This window comes from Meles meles, chromosome 1 (genome assembly GCF_922984935.1).
Source record: "Meles meles chromosome 1, mMelMel3.1 paternal haplotype, whole genome shotgun sequence".
NCBI lineage: Eukaryota > Metazoa > Chordata > Mammalia > Carnivora > Mustelidae > Meles > Meles meles.
This window is the reverse complement of record NC_060066.1, coordinates 20,819,150-20,838,208: the sequence shown is the minus strand read 5'-3', so window position 1 is coordinate 20,838,208 and position 19,059 is coordinate 20,819,150. Positions and strand designations below refer to the sequence as shown.

Here is a 19,059-nt window from a genome sequence, read left to right as displayed (position 1 = left end):
CAACTTTCAGTAAGATTCTCTCTCTCTCTCTATGTATATATACATATATATATATTCAATGACTTAATAATTAATATTCCAGTGTTATAAAAATAAAAACAATGCTTTGAAATCATAGTACATAGAAAAAGCAGTTGCCTTATTTGTACTATGGAAAAGGTGATTTAGAAATTACATTTTTATTCATTTGTCACATATGTTTTTGTAATATGGGGCCCAAACCTTAAACCTTATGGTTGGTAGTCTGGTTATATAGAAGTCCTCTCTCTGCTGAAAAGTAGTTTTCTAATGCAAGTCCATTCTATTTTCATTTATGGTAGAATGATGAATAATGCAGTGTTAAATTGCCTTTTTTTTCTGATTTAATACTAGCATAGAAACTCTTCTCTAGAATAATATCAATTAAAATTCTCTGTGGCAGATGTGGGTTGTAGACCTGGTCAAAAGGCGTAAACTCCCAAGCCACCTTGTGATTGTTTTAGTAGAGGATTCCCAGACATTACTTGAAATAATCTCATCCATGCATTGCAGGTAATGTGGGAGACACAATTTCATACCCAGCTTAACTCCTTGACTGCTGTTGAAGGTAGTTTTATTTTTCATTTGGTGGACTGGAACATCCCCTCAGATTAGGCAGAAGGAAGCCCTTAGTATTTTATAAGCATAGCTCTGTCAGGAGTAATAATAGCATGGACTCTGATTTTTATAGTCAATTTTATTTCTACTTTAAGGAGCAAGTTCTTCATCACACTTGTAAGCAGAAGCAGAATGTCTCTTGGTAAAAGTTAAAGCATGAACAGTATCAGCAAAGATAATTGAAATCTATACATTTAAATCTAATTCTATTTGATTTCTTTCCAAGTAAGTATTAAATCCCTACTATATAGAAAAGAGTATGTTCAATGCATATATGTTGATTTAAGTTTGTCAATATCCATTATCCAGATTAGTCCACCAATATTGGATATACTGTTCCCATTTTCTGCAATTCAGCTAGTCATGAATAACTTCAATTTCCTTCCTGTCTTCTTATCGTGACCCATAAAGTTTTAGAGCCATCTTTCATTCTTAGAATATATTTGCTTAAGGAAAAGCTAATTCCATGAGGGAAAACTACTTAAGATTCCAAGAGTACCTGAAACAAACCAAAAAGGACTTTTTTTCTGAAAGACCTAGGATCTTGCTTTGCTATCAGAATGATCTAAACTTGACTAGTGTAACAGGTATATTGCAATATATCTTCCAATGGTCCCTGCCTCCTGGCAGTCACACCCTCATTGGATCCCTTCTCATTGAATGTGGGATCACACTTTGACTTGCTTCTAACATTACGATAAAGAAAAGATGATGGGATATCACTTCTGTAATTGGGTTACATAAAATTATGACTTCCATCTTGCTAGGAGATTCTTTCTTTTGCCTTCTCAATTTGCATACGGCCAGATTAGGAAGGTGCTTGTGGCAAGGAACTAAGAAGCATTTCTAGCCAATAGCCCACTGGAAACAGGCCCTCAGTCCAATAACTGCTGGAAAACTGAATTTTTCCAACAAGCCGGTGTGTATGGAAGGCCACCCTTTCCTAGTCAAGTCTTCAGATGAGACCACAGCCCTGACCAAGACCTTGTTTAAAGTCATGTTCACTGCAGGACTAGTCACAATAGATAAGTCATGGAAACAACCAAATTTCCACTGATAGATGAGTGGATAAAAAATAGATAGTATATATACAATGGAATATTATTCAGCCTTAAAAAATAAGAAAATCTTGCAGTATAGAATAATACAGATAGACCTAGAGGATTTTATGCTAAGTGAAATAAGCCAGTAATAGAAGGACAAGTATTTTTAAAATTCTGCTTATATGAGATATCTAAAATAGCCAAGCCCATGGAAGCAATGAGTAGAAAGATGACTGCAAAGGATTTAGGGAAAGGGATGAATAAATTCTAGAAATCTGCTGTACAACATCATGCCTATAGTCAACACTAGTGGGCTGTATCCTCAAAAATTCATTGAAAGAGTTGATCTCATGTTAAATGTTCTTACTACAAAAAAAAAAAAAAGGCAGATTATATTGTCAAGGGAATTACTCTGCAGATAAATAGAACTTAATACGCCTAGGGAACAATGGGAAATTGAATAGAACAAGCATCTCAGTCATTTTGCCCAGGGGCTGTGGTAGCTGTTGGAGGAAGGTGGGAGGCATTAATTCCTCCAGAACTTCCAGACTTTCCCCCGGGTTTTGTGGTCAAGGAAAACCTCAGGCAACAAGTCAGAGGTGCTGGCAGTAGGAAGTTGACTAAGGGAGTATGGGTGTGGTTAAGTGCTGGAGGAGATAGGCAGGGTATTCAAGGTATCTGGCTCATTTTATGCATAACTCTTAATGACTCTCACTCCAATTTGCAATCCTTGCCAAGTCCCACTGTTTTTCTGGATCAGAGCTGGGATTAAAAACCCAGTGAGACTATGAAATGAAAATATATCATATAGGATTGTTGTGAGTTTTAACTACACATAAATGTACTTAGTAAGTAGTGAGCACACAGGGGTTAATAAGCATTCCATAATTGTCATACTCTCCTACATCTGGAGTTTTCCAGCAAGAGACAGGACAACATGGTATATAAAGGACCTGGGGTTAGGGACCTATGTCCTAATCTCAGCAATACCAACAAATAACAATGATCTGGGACACTGCAATAAATCTACTCTTTTTTTGTGTGTGCAGTGGTAAACAGAAAAAGGCTGAAAAAATTACTGTTCTTCCTCTGTAAGTACAATTTTGATGATAGAAGAAAATAGTAACCTGACTTAGAAATCTCAAAATTAACGAAAAATTAAAGTCACCCAAGTTTTTTTATGTGACTATTAACATTTTCATACCCTCTCTTTTATACTTTTTCACACACACACTCACACACAAACACACACAGCTCCTTTTACCTCGTTGTTACCATAGTTTATGCATATTGCTATATGCAGTATTTTAATATAAGTTAGAATGATTTGGGAAAGCATCTGTCTCTATACATCTTTCCTAATCTAGTGTGTTAGCAAATTTTTTAAAACCTTTTCTGTCTAACAGATGAAAAGGGTACTTCACTATAATTTCTCTTACTCCTAAGATTGAATATCTTTGCATGTTTAAGAATCATTGCTATTTTCTTTCTTTAATAATATGCATTTTTCCCATTGAGGGAGGCAGAATTCTCAGACGAGAATTAGTTCACCTGACAATTTGATTTCAGCCTTGTGAAGCCTTGAGCAGAGAACCTAGTTTCTAGAACTTCTGTTCTGCACAACAATAAGAGAACAAATGTTTTATGTCGCTAAGTTTGTGTTAATTTATTGCACAGCAATAGAAAAGTAAGGTATCCATGTTTCTACATAACTTCCATGCTTATTTTTCATATCATCACAAAATATGCCATCAGTGACACCTGCCATATTTAACCGTTTCCTTACAGATGAACATTTGGATCACTTTTAATTTTTCGCTATTATAAATCCTGCAGCGACAAATAGGTTCATGCTCATAGCTTTACCCATTTTTTTCATCATTTAATGTTTATTTTATCTGCTTTTATATCGAACAGATAACATATTGCTGGTTTCAAAATTCAGATGTACAAAATCATAAAAACTGAAGAATTTTCTTCTCTTTTCCATGCCTGGGCTATTCACTTTTCTAAGCCCCAAATAATCCAAGTATTAAATTATTTTGAATACTTCTAGAGATAGTTTGTGCCTAAACGATAGCATTCAATGTCTACTCTTCCGTACCTTGCTTTTTCACTAAACAATATGTTTTGAAGATTGCTATGTCAGCACCTAAAAAATCGTGACTCTGTAGCCAAATAGTGTTCTATTATGTAAGTGTACCATCATTGATTTAATATTTTTGTTATTTAACCATAAATACATAATAGTTTATTCTGTTGTATAAATGGACCATAATTCATTGACGGATGAACATGTAGATTTTTTTTGGAATTTTGTTCATGGTTATCACACAAGATAATTTGGGATAATTCCCATGAGGACAACCAGAAAAGCTAGCTATATAAAAATATATCTACCTGAAGGTAGTAAAGGGTTAAACAGAGAGAAGGAATTACTTGGTTAGGAGCTGAGAGAAATGGAAACCCAGGATTGTGAGCCCAACCTCTGAGGAAGGGTGTTTTAGACCTGGCTGAGAACGATGCTGAGGACTTTGTGACAACCTCATGGGTCCCTAAGGAGTCATGGACACTCCAAGGTGACCCCTCAACTTTGGGCTGGGACTCCAAAGGGATAAACCCAAAGAATGAATGAATCCCAAATGGCAAACCCTCACAGGGATTGATTATCACCTTTTAATTCCTGAAATCAGATTGAGATGATTCAAGATTGCTAACAACGCTTGGTAGAAACAAAGGTACATCTCTGTGGAAAGTAACCACAATAGGCGTCACATTATTTTTAGAAAGAATTTTACAGACAGAAAGTCTCAGCCACCCAAACCAACCCACCAAACGACAGGCACTTAAGGAGCCGTGACCACCTGAAGAAAAATTAGTAGAAACAAAAGGAAATAAACACAGATCCACAGGGTTCCCAGGAATTCAGAAACTAACTTGAAACTCAACATTGTTACTATGCCCAAGGCAATAAAAAAAGAGAAAACATTTTCAGTGGAAGGCTGGAAACAATAGTTTGCAATCTTTGCTCTTACAAATAAGGTAGCAGCAAATATACTTGTGCAAGTATATTTGCAGAAGGAATATGTAGATGTGGTATTTCTGTGTCAAAAATATTTGCAATTGTAATTTTGATAGCTACTGATGAATTTTTCTTCCTAGAGGTGCTACCACTTTACATTCTTACCAGCAGTGTAGGAAAATGTCTGTTTCCCTATATTCTTGACAACCTATGTATTAACAACAAATGCTTAAAGTACTTCCTAATAATGTTGGGGAAGGGAGGAATGGTATCTCACCATAATTTTTATTTGCATTTATCTTCTAAAAAGTTTGAACATAATTATATATGTGTAAGGGCTATTATTTTTTCTCTAAATACCCCTTTAATTTTTCTATTGGATTGTTGATCTTTTTTTAAATGTTTATGGGAGTTTTTTATATATCAGGGATATTGGTCCTTGTTTTCTATAATATAAATTACAGATCTTTTCCTCATTTTGCCCTTGAGAATTCTGACTTTGGTTCCTGTAGATTTTGCTATGTCCAAATTTTTATAGTCAAATTTTCACTTTTTGTTGTTGTTGTTTCATTACTTCTGTTTTTTTTTAAGATTTTGTTTATTTATTTATTTGACAGAGAGAGAGAGATCACAGAAAGGCAGACAGAGAGAGGGTGAACCAGGCTCCCTGCTGAGCAGAGAGCTTGATGTGGGGCTCGATCCCCGGATCCTGAGATCATGATCTGAACTGAAGGCAGAGGCTTAACCCATGAGCCACCCAGGCACCCCTCATTACTTCTGGTTTTTATGTCATGTTTAGGAAGACCTTTGCCACTTAGAGATTATGTGTCAAAAATCACTATAATGTTTTCTTGCACTTTCGTGGTTTCATTTTTAAATTATTGATCCAGCTAGACTTTTCTTTCAGTGGCCATCTAGTTATTTTGTACCATTTATTGAATAATCTTTTGTTCCTTACTGATTTGCAATGCCACCTTTATCATATACTTAATCCCTGTATACATCTGGGACCATTTTTTGAATTGTCTTCTGTTTCTATTCACCTTTCTATTCATCTACCTATGATATACTCTGCAAATTATTTGGCTTTATACAATATGTTAAGATCTATTATAGGTTGTCCCGCCTCAATATTTTTCCTTTTTAGAATTGCCCTGAATATCCTTATTTATTCTTTTGTATTGTCTTTGGAATTTGCTCTTTGTTTCCCAAATAAACCTGTTGGTATGTTTAGTAAAATGAAACTACACTCACAGGGTGATTTCGAAAGACTTGAAATCAGTTCTTTCCATCCAGGATCATGGTGTGGCTTGTCATTTGCTCAAGCCTTTGTTTTGTCTCTCAGAAGAATCTTACAGTTGCTGTGGTGCCTAAATGGGGTGTCTCTCGATTGGATGGGGCCCCCAAATGTGGGGTAACAATTGAGTAGAACTTGTGGTAAGGGTGGGGAAAAAATTCACCCAAGGCAGAACCAAAGAGATAAAAGTTTATTGAATACACCCCAAGGGGGCAGTGGGTAGGACAGCAGTGGAAAAGCTGTCTGCCCTGAGGAGGTGGGTGGGGCTGTTTTTAAAGGGGGAAGGTGAAGAGGTGTGGTGACATATGGAATCCTGCCTTTACTGGGAACTGTGCCTAGTTGTAAGTAGCCCATTGATGAGTTGGAGCCTCTGGATATTTTGAAGTGGGTCTCCTGGGGGAGGGGGTGGAGGGACGTAGGTATTCATTCAGGTGGCCCTTTCCATTGCTCAAGGCTGTTCACCTAAATATTTTCTTTCTATAGATCTTAAACACTAATGGTAAGTTTCTTTTTGTTTCTGTCCCATTGTGGTTGGAGACTTTTTTCTTTATACCTACAAACTAGTTTTGATTCTACCTGAAGAGCTACTAATTGGAAGATTTGAAATGTGTGCCTTGTCTTTTTAGCAAATTTGCTTATTCTTTGTGATATAAAAAAATAACCAAAAAAAAAAATTAAAAAAAAAAAAACTTTTTTGGTTGATTCTCTTTGGTTTTTCAAATATAGAGTAAAATAATAAATATTACTTTTTAAATTTTCATACCTTTAATTTTTTCTTTTGCTTAACTCTATTGGATTATACATACAGAATTAAAGTTAAATAGCAGTGCTGATCATTATTTATCCTGGGTAAATGACAAAAATGGGGCTATTGGTCCAAGTAAAATACATTTCTTATTAAATTCATAAGTGAGAAAGTTACCCTATGGTTTTAGTTTACATTAATTCTGTTTCTAACAAGTTTTAGCATTTTTTTCTTCTTTTCACTTAATTTTTTCTTTTGGACCTCCAGAGCTGGGCTGGAGTTGATCATATTGCTTAGTTCATGGAACATTTCTGTATGTGGGCCGTATGGACTGCCTATTTTTATTTTTATTTTTATTTTTATTTTTATTATATATGTGTGTGTGTATAAAGTATATATAATAATATATAAATTTTTTAAAATTATTTATTCCCAGTTACCACCATTATCATTATTCATCCATATCCCAAACCCCTTCCCACTATAGGTTACCATCATCATGTATTTAAAGTGAATCGCTTTGTTTTGGGTTGTATAGGTTATTGCAAAACACCTTTCACTTTGCGTGCATATATTCGTCATTGACATAAATGGTCTTGAGTCACGTGTCTCAGTAAGCACTGTTGCTATGTGAAAATATGATTTGTAGCCTGTACTGCCTTACTAAATTCCCTGGGACGTGTGCATCATATTTTATCTATTCGTGTTCCAATTGATGGATGCTCAGATTGCCTCTGACTCCCTGCCAAAGTCTCTTAGTTGCTCTGATGTTATGTGAGAATTCCTTTGGGGTATTCACTGAGGATCTTGGGTTATATGCATATAAAGTCAGTAACGCCAGAGCAGCAGACCCATTCTGTATCCTATGAACAGAACACGAGAACTCTTCGAACCACCCCCCATACTTCCTACCAATATCTGTGCGAAAGATTTTCTATATACTTATCCCTTGCGTTTTATAATTTCTCCTGTGTGTTGATTGTTCACATGTTTTCTCTAATATTCATTTTTAATATATCATACATATTCTTTATCAAATAGACATACCAATTTCACCTTATTGCTATGTAGGTTTCTCAATATATTATTTATGTTTGAAGGATTTGTGATGTTTCTTCCAGCATTATGATTTTGTGATTTAGAAGACATTTAAAAATTGTTGCTATCAGGAGTTTCTACATTTTGTAAGAAAGATTTACTTTCAATTTTCCAAGCTGCTTGTCTAAATACAACAGAGAAGTAGCTGAGAATTCTAAAAACCAAAACAAAACAAAACAAATCAAAAGTAGGAGAGGGACAAGGAGGGGCCAGGAAGTCAATGTAGGCACAGCAATCATTTTAGAAATATATTTACTCACTCATTTAATAAACAACTACTAAACTTATTATGAGCTGAGCACTGTAATAAATGTTGATGATACAGAGATGAGTAAGACAGTCACCTCCCTTAAAAAACACATGTCCAGTGGAGGAGAGAGGCATGTAAAAACAGATGAATTACAAGTATAACTGCAGAAACATTAGCAAAGCCCTGGGGACACAGGTTTCTTCCATTATGTGACTCAGGTTTTCCAGTATTAAATTAATGTGTTTATTATATTGATGACACATTTTCAGAGTCATATTAGGGGAGAGAAAAATAAAAGAAATCGAGATGAATTCATTGATTGTTGGATTGAGTCAACAAATATTTACCGAATGACTCGTTTTGTCCCTGTGCTATGTATCAGGGACACGAAAGTGAGCAAATGTTAAATGATAACTTTCAAAGGACAAAAAAAATCATTGTCTGATTTTGAAGCTCCCTGGACCAGTCATTTACTAGGATTCATATAGCACGGTGAGCCAGGATATTTAACATATCCCCTAGTCATCTGAGTTGCATGTCAGAGCCCATAATACGTGTGTATACTCGGGAGTAAGCACTTCTGTTTTGTTGGTTGTGGCTATGTAATGCTAATTCCAGCTTGTTTTACTAAGGGTGAACAAAGGTATATTCAAAAGAAGAAATGTTTCCATCAGGCAGGTGATTCTGCTTGCATGGAGAGTGACCTGACCTCTTCAGGATTCCTCAGGCAGAGATGTAATGCATAAAGTCAGTCCTCTTCAGTGATTTTCCACCGCTACCCCAAGCAGAGGGACATCTTCCCTGTGAGGGAGCTGGGTGCGTGCAGATTTAATGGTATGTGATGGCAGAGGTTGGTTGTGAAAAGTGTGTGAAGAATCACGAAAGCTAGAGGTGATAGAGATTTTTTAACTAGATATAGTCACTTTATTTCTAAGGTGATAATGGGGTCCTTTAAAGCCCAGAGATTCTAGGGAAGAGCAATTTTGGACTCTTCTTTCTTTAAATCCCCTTGAGGAAAAGTCTTGGACCCTGAGGTTGCCTCCCATCATCCATGCCCTGATTATGCCCAAGGGTTAGATGTGACTGACGCCATTGATCAATCAACTGCAATAATCCCATCCTCCTTCCCATGTTGCCTGGTTCACTGGCAGCCAGAGAAGCCTTCTTGGAAGAGGGGGATCAACTTAGACTTGAAAGGGAGTAGAATTTTTATAAGTGGAGAGCAATTACGGGCAAAAACGAAATAAGAATGTGCCCAATTTGTTCAGGGATGGTGAGCAAATCTTTTTGAACTGGAGCAAAATGTTATACTGTCTTTATCTCCCAGAGCCTCACAAGTGCGTCAACTCAATTCTTGCATTTAGTAAGCAATTATTAAATGGTGTGATATTAAGTAATAGGCAGGCTTCAAAGGAAGTTGCCTCAAGGTTGAGAAACCCCACAGCCAAGGTAAACCCACTGATTTTAGAACCAAAAAGACCTGTGATGTAATCTAACACAATCCATTCATTTTCAAGTTACAGAAACGGAGGCCCAGATGGCTTAAGTGAATGGAAGCAGCAAAGTCTCCAGGGAAAGAAACAAGTTGTCAGAGTCATTTAAACTCTTTTATTTTCATTTCTGTCAGGGGAAAGGTGACAGTAATACCAGGGAGACAGCATATGCGAAGCACCGGGCACAAAGCAGATACTAAGTAAATATTCCCTTTCATTTTCTTTCTTCCCTCTATTGATAGCGACATAGAAATTCAATGGGAGTTAGGAATAACTCTCTTGACTCCCAGGACACCTCTCTCCTGCATAGTACAGCAGTCCACTGTTAGAATCCCATGGGAAGGAACCACAAAGGCCTCTAACTTTCTCCAAAGAGGAAAAGCTATACTCAGAAACTCTTACCTAGCTGTCTTATGCATGTACCAATCTCATTCTCCTCCCTAGGCTCATGAACTCCTTGATTCTGAATCCCCACTCCTGTAGGAATGCTCTTCCTCCTCCTTTCCATCTATCCAACTCCTCTCATTTCACTCTCATTCACTCATTTATTTATTCAGACATTCAGTCTGCATGGAGAGTCAGGGATCATCAAACCTTTACTGAGCACTTACTATGTGACAGGCCCTGGGATAGGAGTTGAGATGATAGCACCCAAGAGAATAGCCCTTCCTTCAGGGAGTCTAGCAGGGGCAGTCTAGTTTAAGCATAGATATGCTCACACCAGGAAGGTTGAGGATGATGTTGTAGAGGGATGGGCATGATATCTCGGGAACATCGGACAGGGAAGACGAGGTGTGACTGAAAGGTCTGCCATTATCCTACAGCAATTACACACCCGCCATATTCTTCTCTGCCTCTTACTATACATAGAGAACCACACCCAACAACTGAGCAGGTAAGTACTTACCCTGCTTACTATCATTGCAGTGATGTCAGGAGATAGAGGTACAAGGTGTGTATCTAGCCGCCAAGGATCGAGGCAGTGCAATCAAGGTACCTTAGGTTTATCTAGAAAAACAGTGGGTCATGCCCAGCAGCAGATGATGGATAATTCCATCACTAACAAGGCCCTTATAAAGGGCCTCCTGCAGTGTTTCTAAATCTTGGTTGCACTTCGGAATTATCTGGGGAGCATTTGAAAAACAGAGATGACTGAACCCTATCTTAGACTTACAGAAACAGAATGTTTTGGGACGAAGCACAGACATAGGAATTTTTAAGTGATACGTGGTTGATTCTGATGATTAATTAGCTGGGGTTGGGAAGCTCTGGTCTGTTTTGTTCCAGACATTTGCAGAACACTGAGAATACACAGCCAGTCTTATTCATGCCTTAGAAGATAAGTCTGTGTCCCAGAAAGACTGAGTCAGGTGGGAGAGACAAAGATATCTTTTGCAAGAAAAGATACACAATGGACCAGATAAGTTCTCAGATGCAAAGTGATATTGGAACTGAGATGAGAAGGACCAACATACTTCGGGGAAGTGGGGGAAGCTTCCTAAGTAATGGTGCATTTGAGACGAGATATAAAGGATGAGCAGGAGTCTCCCTAATGAAAGAGGTGTGGAAGGATATCCCAGGTCTAGAACGGAGTCTCTAGCTCCCACAGGGCTTAGCCAGGAGGTCAGATGATCTGCAGGAAAGTCTGAGGGAAAAGGATTAGGGCACTTGTGTGGTGGGGACGAGGCTCTAGGTGTGTTCAAGGTGGAGACGGTGATGTGATGGATTGCATCACTGATTTATGGCTGTTTCATAGATCATTTTTATTTCTCTCAACCAGACCTTATACCTAGAAGACAGTCAAAAAATCAGAACCTGCAATGGGAATGTGTGAGCAGGGCAGCAATCCCCTCACATCTGAAGCCAAAGGAAAGCGTTCTGTGGTAAGCCTACAGAATTCAATGGCGCCATCTTAGGAAGGGGGAAGGGCACAAAGGGGCAAGGTCATGCTGCAAGGGCATCGGGTGGAGATGGGAGCAAGGTCTGCACATTCTAGGACCTTCAGGGTCAGTGTGCCTGGGGCAGATCACTGGGGGAAAGGCAGTAGTCATGGATGAGGTTGGGGAGGAAGATGTGCTCCAGATTTCGGAAAGGCTTCTGATGCTCTGCTGCAGTATGGACTTCAGCCCGTTGGGATTGGCAAATCCTGGTTATTTTAGGCAGAGCAGTGACAGAGTCATGTTCCCTCTTCTGAAAGGTCATTCTGAGCATGTATGTATTTTCTTTCTCCAACAGAATTGTAAGCTTGCTGTCAACAGGGATCATATCTTGACTTTTTTTTTTTTAATTCGATATCACCAACAGTGCTTAGCAGAACAAAAGAGAGGGACACATGTTGAGATGTCAATAATGAAGGGCTTCGTTAATTATTTGAGCGGCACAAACCCATACTCAAGTTCATGTTGTAATACAGATATTACATCCCATGTGGTACCTGGTATTTAGAGATCCCAGGCGATCTTATGCCGTGCTTCTTAACGCAGCATGCATGCAGATGGCCTGGGGATCTTGTTAAACAAGGATTCTGGTTTCTTCTGTCTTGGGTGGGGCCTGAGATCCTGCATTTCGAACAAGCTTCCAGATGCTGCTGCTGATTTAGATTTCTGCATTTTGAACGGTAGGGATCTTGAGATGTGGCTGCTCTATTTGGAAGAGTTCCAGGGGTGGGACCATCTGTGAACTGGAGAACATTCTACAGGGATTATGGAAGTGAAGAACTAAGACTCCAGACAGCTCCCTGGGGACTGGTTTGGAAGGCAACCACATGTCTCGGAGGCCCCATGGGTAGAGAGTGGTGTTATTTGCCTTTAAAGAAGCTTCTGGTGCTGTGGCCAGCTTCTTCCTTGCCCTGCTAGCATTGAGTTCCAAAGAAAATCCATTAGTAACAGTGAAGTTGATAATAGAACAGCAGATGAAGTCAGAGGGCTCTAAAAACAGCGTGCTATCAGCGTGTCATTTGTTTAGGTCTATGTAGAATGGTGTTTTTCTCAGGAATTTTCAAGTCTGAAATTTGATTATAGGCCCCTTTGTAATTTCTTGATATTTTCCTCTTTTCTGCTTGGTGAAAACAATACTCATGGCCACACTGGGTAGGCTGCAGTCCAGCAACTTAGTGCCACTCATCACTATGAGCAGGGTTTTAGTCTTCATTTTGAGTTTCCTTGACCTTTCTTCTGGCTCTCAGAGAAGCCCCAGGCCACATCTCCGACCATCCCAGTGTGGTGTGCATTGGTGCCGCCTCTGACATCTTTCAGCCACGGACCCATTACAGCTGCTCTGTCTCGGACGGCTCCCCATGACTCTGCCAGCCTCCTTGGTTTCCACTCCGTTGCTCTCTTGGACCAAAGCTGGGAGATGGTCCAGGGTAGGAGCAAGCGGAATTATCTTTGGAGACAGAATGCTGCATATCAGCTGTGCAATTTGGGCACGTTCTGTAACCACTCTAAACCTTAGATTTGTTACCTATAAAATGAGGTTAACTGCAGTTCTCTCATCTCAAGATTGTTGAGATAATAAGGTAATCCGCCTAAGCTCCTAACTCTATTCCTGGCTCAATAAACATTGACCATTCTCTTCACTGTTTTTCTCTATCACAGTGGTTCCAGCCTGGGCTAGCTTCGCCCTTTTTTCAACACAGCTGAGACCAATTAGTTTCATGACATGGCTGATGGCTCTGGGATAAGAGAAGAGTGTTAAATCAGGGGGAAATACAACGGCTATTTGGTGTAGAGACACTTAGGCATAAGAGACCCAAGAGCATTTTCTTGGAGTCCCCCTCGGGGGCCTCCTGGCAGGCCTCCAGAGCTACATTTCTATGTCAGAAGACATTTGTCCTGCAAAAGAATGTCTTTGAACTTACCTAGACTCCTTTGAGTCCAGGCTCAGAGATGAGTTTTGTCATCCTGGGCTCCATTTTGTTTTTCAGCATCAACTCCTTCTTGAGGTTACTGACAGTAGGAATCTCCTCTCCCTAGAAAGAGAGCCTTACCCTGGAAGGGGTGTCACCTTACCCTGGAACAAAAGCCAATGCCTCTTCCCCCTTCTCAGTCTTCCTCCATGGTTCATTCTCTTTCCTTCATGCAGAGGATAATTGAACTCTTGACTCAACTCATACTTAATCTCTATTTAGACTCACATCAGAGCTCATCTCTTATAATAACAACAACAATAATAATAATAGCAACAAAAACTATTTTTTCTCTTGTTTTCCTTGCCCTACTGCCTCTAAAATGATCTTTCTTAAACATGCTTCTTGTTATTTCACTTTCTACTTAAAGCCATTGTGCCTTCCCTGACACTTAGGTGACAAAATTTATGTTAGCATGAGCAGCTCTTCATATATGCTGGTCTTTTCCCCTGACATGCTCTTTGTTTCTTGGTTTTCTTGGCCATCATGGCTTGCCTCAAATCTGACTTCCTCTGTGAATTCTTCCCGGAACCTGGCTGCATCCCCTATTCCAGACATCAGCCAGGATCCCTCCTCCAGGCCCTCTTGACACTCTGTACCTTACTCCATCACATGACAACATGTAGGATAATTCACTTCCAGTCCTGCCTCCCCTCTGTCAAAGGGAGCTCTGCGACATCGTCTCTAGGCACAGGAGTGGCAGTGAATAAAATTAATGCTTCCCTCACATTTTACTGCGTTCTTTTTTTTTGGTTTCCTCTCTCTTCTGATCCTTTCTATAGGTCTGTGAGACAAGTAGGACACCTATTACTGTGATCTCTGCTTTATGTATGAGAAAAGGGGTTTCCAACAGGTAGGTGACTAGGCCCTGGTTACATCGTCAGTTGAGTGAGGGAAGGGGTAAGTAAACCCAGAAAGTTCTTCGGACTTTCATTCCAAAGCCTCTTTTCACTATTTTTTATTGCTTCCATTTTGACAGAAACTAAACCCTGGTAGGAAAAGTGTCTCAAGGAAGACAAGGCACAGGGCCAAGGAAGACTGGGAGACAGCGACCTGCTGAGGAACGAGAGCAGCAGAATCACTGGGACTCACAGGTGAGCCTGCTGGGTGCGATGAGAACTGTGGGGTACAGTCGGCTGACTTTAGGACTTGGGGGGAGATTCTCTTTGATGAAGACAAGGTAGATGGGAATGGAGATACAGAGAAACACCAGGAAAATGAGTTTTAGGCAAAACCAGATCACACTCAAAATCCGGTCTCAGACACGATCTCACAGAGGGTCATTCTCTTCTGGCAGCCCTCTGGATGGCTCTAAGTGACGGCGGATTAATTTTATAAAAGTCTTGAACTCCTGCTAAGAGTTCTTTTTAAGCCTGAAAGCAAAACAAACAAACATGAAGGCCTACAGAGCCGAGAATAAGCTCCAAGAGAGAGTGAGAGCATTGGAAAGAGTTACTGGGATGAAGGAGATCACGGTGTACCTTGTTTCCAACCCCACCAGCACTGTCGCTCACCCACCTGCAAGTCCCGTGGGCTGTCTGAGCTTGGCTGGGGGGATTAGGGGGCGTTGTAGGGAAGACGCCAGGATGGGAGGGCTCGGAGCTATTTCAGACTCAAGGCTAACATTCACGGAGACCTTGAGTTACGTCATGAAAAACTGTCTGGACTTGAGGCCCCCTTATGCCAAATGCGGTTTCCAGAAAAAGGATCTGCTGCATATTTGGAAGCCCATCAACCAAAAGTCGTCTCGTCACTTTTGTACATGAGATCTTTTCATTTGTGAAGAGTATATTATTTTGCTTAATTATGGGCTTAGACGAGATGGCATAGAGCAGCGGAAAAAGCATGAGCTGGGAGTCAGAGAGACCTGGGTCTGAATCATGGCCCTGCCACCCTCCAGCTGTGGTGCCCTGGCCTGGTGGGCCTCAGTCTCCTTGTACACGAATGGAGAATCATCTTGTATGAATGACCTATAATATAGGGTAGTTGTTCGGACTGGATTGTTAATGAATGTCAAGAATCTGGTCTTATTCTGCTATTTAGATATTTAATAATCAGTAGCTAGTATTAAGAAAATATCTGACCTATAACACGGTGACATTTGGTAAACTAGATTTCATGTTCACTCCAGAAAGATCTGTGTGCATTATCTATATTATCTTTTGCTGGTAAAATATACTTTTATATTTAATTTCCATTTCCCGGTGGAATGTACTGCTATTTCATACCAAAACACCTCCCCAGGCTCACCTTTCCTTCTCAGAGGGAGGCTCCCTAGGGCCCCACCAGTGCTGATTTTCAGCACCTTGACAAGTGGTTGTTTTAAATACTTATAGTTTATTTGTAATCATCTATGTCATGATTAATTATGCTTTTCTTAAGGAAAGGAGCATCCAGAAAGGAGATAGGGTTATCTCTATCAGTCACTCACTGCCAAGACTTGAGTCTTCATCTCCAGTGTGGGGATCATTTTAACCCATGTATCTCACAAAGGTTTTTTCTCTTCCCCCTCAACCCTGGGGTGGGGGTGGGTGGGTGGGAATCAGGTAAGATCCTAAGTGGGGAAGAATTTTCTACATTATAGGAGATATGTACATTCAAGCTATGATATGGTTTTTGCTATAGATCCTTTTGCAGATAGGAACCTTCTTTGTGCTCTGGCCACCTGCCTGGGAGTCACCTTGTGGTTACTAAGAGTCTCTCGGCATCACCGGATGTTAGGGGATTGGGCAACCTTCCTGAGTAATTATCTCCTCTGACTCACGTTCCTTGCGGTCCCCATAGTGACCTGTGTACTGCCGAGGATGAGCAAGGAATTTCTTCTCTGGAGTTGTTTAAGGAATAGCCTCAAACTTTCAGCTTGGTCTTTTTTTACACAACTTTCAGTACTACCTACCTAGTGGCCACAGAACAAATCTGTGCAGCTGTTGGATTCGGGTTTGCGGAAACACATTTTGAGTACGTACTGTGGGAAGGACATAGACTCTCCACTCCAATGAGATTCTTTTCATGGATACCCGTCTCTCCTTAGGGCCTCGTTGGAGTGGAAGAGCACAGTTAACACATAGCCTGAGTACCAAGAAGTCATCAAGAGATAACTTTTAGGTGTACTTGACCCTCTTTCTTTTTCCTTGCTTTCTCTGTTTCTGGTCTTTCTCTCTCCCTCTCTTCCTCATTGCCTCCCTTCCTCTTTTTAAATTACTTCCCTTCCCTACTTCCCTTTTACTACCCTTTTTCCCAATCAGTAGACTCACCATGGCATTCCAGGGGTAAGTCATTACCTTTGTTAGATGTATTCAGAGTGCAACAGTTGTAGATATCTAGATATCCAGTCCAGGTCCAAGATTCGAATCCCTTGCTCTGTATTACAATTACCCAAAGGGCTAAAAGATACCGATGCCTGGGCTTCAGTTGAGTTAAGATCTCAGGGAGGAGTGGGGAGCTGAACCCTGGGCCTGATACTTCAAATACCTTTGAAGAGGTTCTAATGTGCATTCAGCTTACATTGGTTGAAGATATTTGGAGAGTAAAGATATGACAAAACTATTCTAAAAATAAACTTCAAGAAGATTTATGGCTCAAAGACCTGCAACTATGTGGTTTGGACACACTTGCTTGTTTTCTATCCATCAAATAACAAGTATTTTTTGAGAACCACAGAAAGAGCAGTTGGTTATGCCCAGGCAGAGCTTCTAGGTGAGTTTCCAAGATAAGGCATGTGCTACCCTAAACACTTTAATATACATTATGTCATTCAACCTTCTCGACAAAGTTAGGTGGCCTTCGTATTCCTCCCAGTTTACAAATGAAGAAATGCGGCACCAAAGGATGACTTACAGAGCTCAAGGTTTCACTACTCATTAGAAGTGTTAGAAGTGGAGCTAATAGGTTTGAATACAGGCATTTTGCAGTCTTCCTTTTAATTATCATGGGATACCTCCTCTCTACATTGACAGATTAGATGAAAACAGACATTTGCTAGAGCACTGGTTTTCAACCTTGGCTGCATATTAGAAACACTGGGAGAGCTTTGCAAAAACATCTTTCACTCAGGTCACACCTTAGACCAATTAAACCCACCAGTCTCAAGAATGGGACACAGACATCAGTATTTTTTGGTGTTACAGGTGACAAAATTGAAAACTACTGAATTAGAGGAAAGAAAGAGATACAAATGAGAGCTCTCCAGATAAGCCTCCTAGGTAATACTTCCCCTGAACTTGGCATGAGATGGAATAATGCCCTCCCCTTCCGAAAGATGCCCATCTCCTAATCTCAAAGACCTCTGAATATGTTACTTTATATGACAAAGGGGAAGTAAGCGTATGGATATATTAAGGTTGTTAATTAGCTGATGTTAAAATGGGGAGTTGGCCTGCAATATTCAGGTGGACCCAGGGTAATCACTTGGGTCCTTAACTGTGGAAGAAACAGGCAGAGGAAGGAGAACCAGAGAGATGGTAGCATGAGAAAACTTGGCCCAATTTAGCTGGCTTTGAAGATGGAGAACAGACTTAAGGAATGCAGGTGGCCTCTAGCTGGAAAAGATAAGGAAACAAGTGCTACCCCAGAGCATCTAGGATGAAAACAGCCTTGCCAATATTTTGCATTTAGTCTAGTGAAACTCATTCTGGGCTTCTGACCTCCAAAATTATAAGAAAATTAACCCATATTGTTTAACCCCCTGTTTGTGGTAATTTGTTTCAGCAGCAATAAAAAATTAACATAGTGCCTTAAAAAGGGAGGGTTTGGAGAAACGTGTGGTGAGGGTGAAAAATACCCATTTAGCCGCAGACTCGATTTTCCATGTCTAGTTCTCTATGTACTGTACACCTCACATCTATAGCCGCACTTGAGCCAGGATTCAAACCCAAACCTTTTGACTCTAGAATCAGTGCTCATTCCACTTACCATACTGTGTACTTTTCCTTAAGACAATAGTGGTTTTTCTGATCTCCGCTTTGAGCAAAAGGCAAGGAAGCATAATGCACAGGGGATCTTATACCACAGAGAAAACAGTTTCTCATTCAAGCTACTTAGAGGAACAAATCACCTCTAGTTACTTGGATGTTTAAGGAAGATTGATCTGATAGTTGTGTGAAGGATTGAAGTAAATGAAGGTAGGAGCAGACAGATGAGTCAGGAAGTTCCACAACAACTTAGGCTCCTGAGAGTTTGAATCTGAATGGCAGTGGTAGAGTGGTAGTAGAAGTTGAGAGGAGAGGAAGAATCCAGGAAACCTGGAGAGGAAAATCAACCCAAGGGAAATCATGCTACTTGAGAAGGGCAAAGGAAAGACAGAGTCAAAGACAGCTCCAGGTTTTCAGCTGTGGCAGGCTGAAAGAGTGGTTGGCAGTGCCCCTGACAAAATTGAAGGTGCTAGAAAAACAGAACAAATTTGGGGAGTGGGATGGAATAGAGCAATGCTGCATAATAAAGAATTTGATTGGCCTTTGTTCTTGGGAGGGAGACTCTAATCCTTGGACAATCCCAAGTGATAAAGAATATAATTTTTGTGCTAATAAAATGGTGCAAGGCAGGCCCCTGGATACTTTTAGTGTCAGGGCT

The 19,059-nt window shown here is 40.1% G+C and overlaps 1 long non-coding RNA gene across 5 annotated transcripts in view; it reads left to right on the top strand.

The window, feature by feature from the left end:
• Positions 1–19,059, top strand: part of LOC123953259 — a 271,167-nt gene that overhangs the window by 238,177 nt on the left and 13,931 nt on the right. For 4 of the 5 annotated variants that reach the window (XR_006820856.1, XR_006820851.1, XR_006820855.1 and 1 more), the window contains one exon: positions 14,471–14,585. This is a non-coding gene — a long non-coding RNA (uncharacterized LOC123953259). Of the gene's footprint in view, positions 1–11,364; positions 11,468–14,273; positions 14,345–14,470; positions 14,586–19,059 lie in introns of all 5 variants that reach the window. The other variant, XR_006820854.1, reaches the window with a different exon arrangement.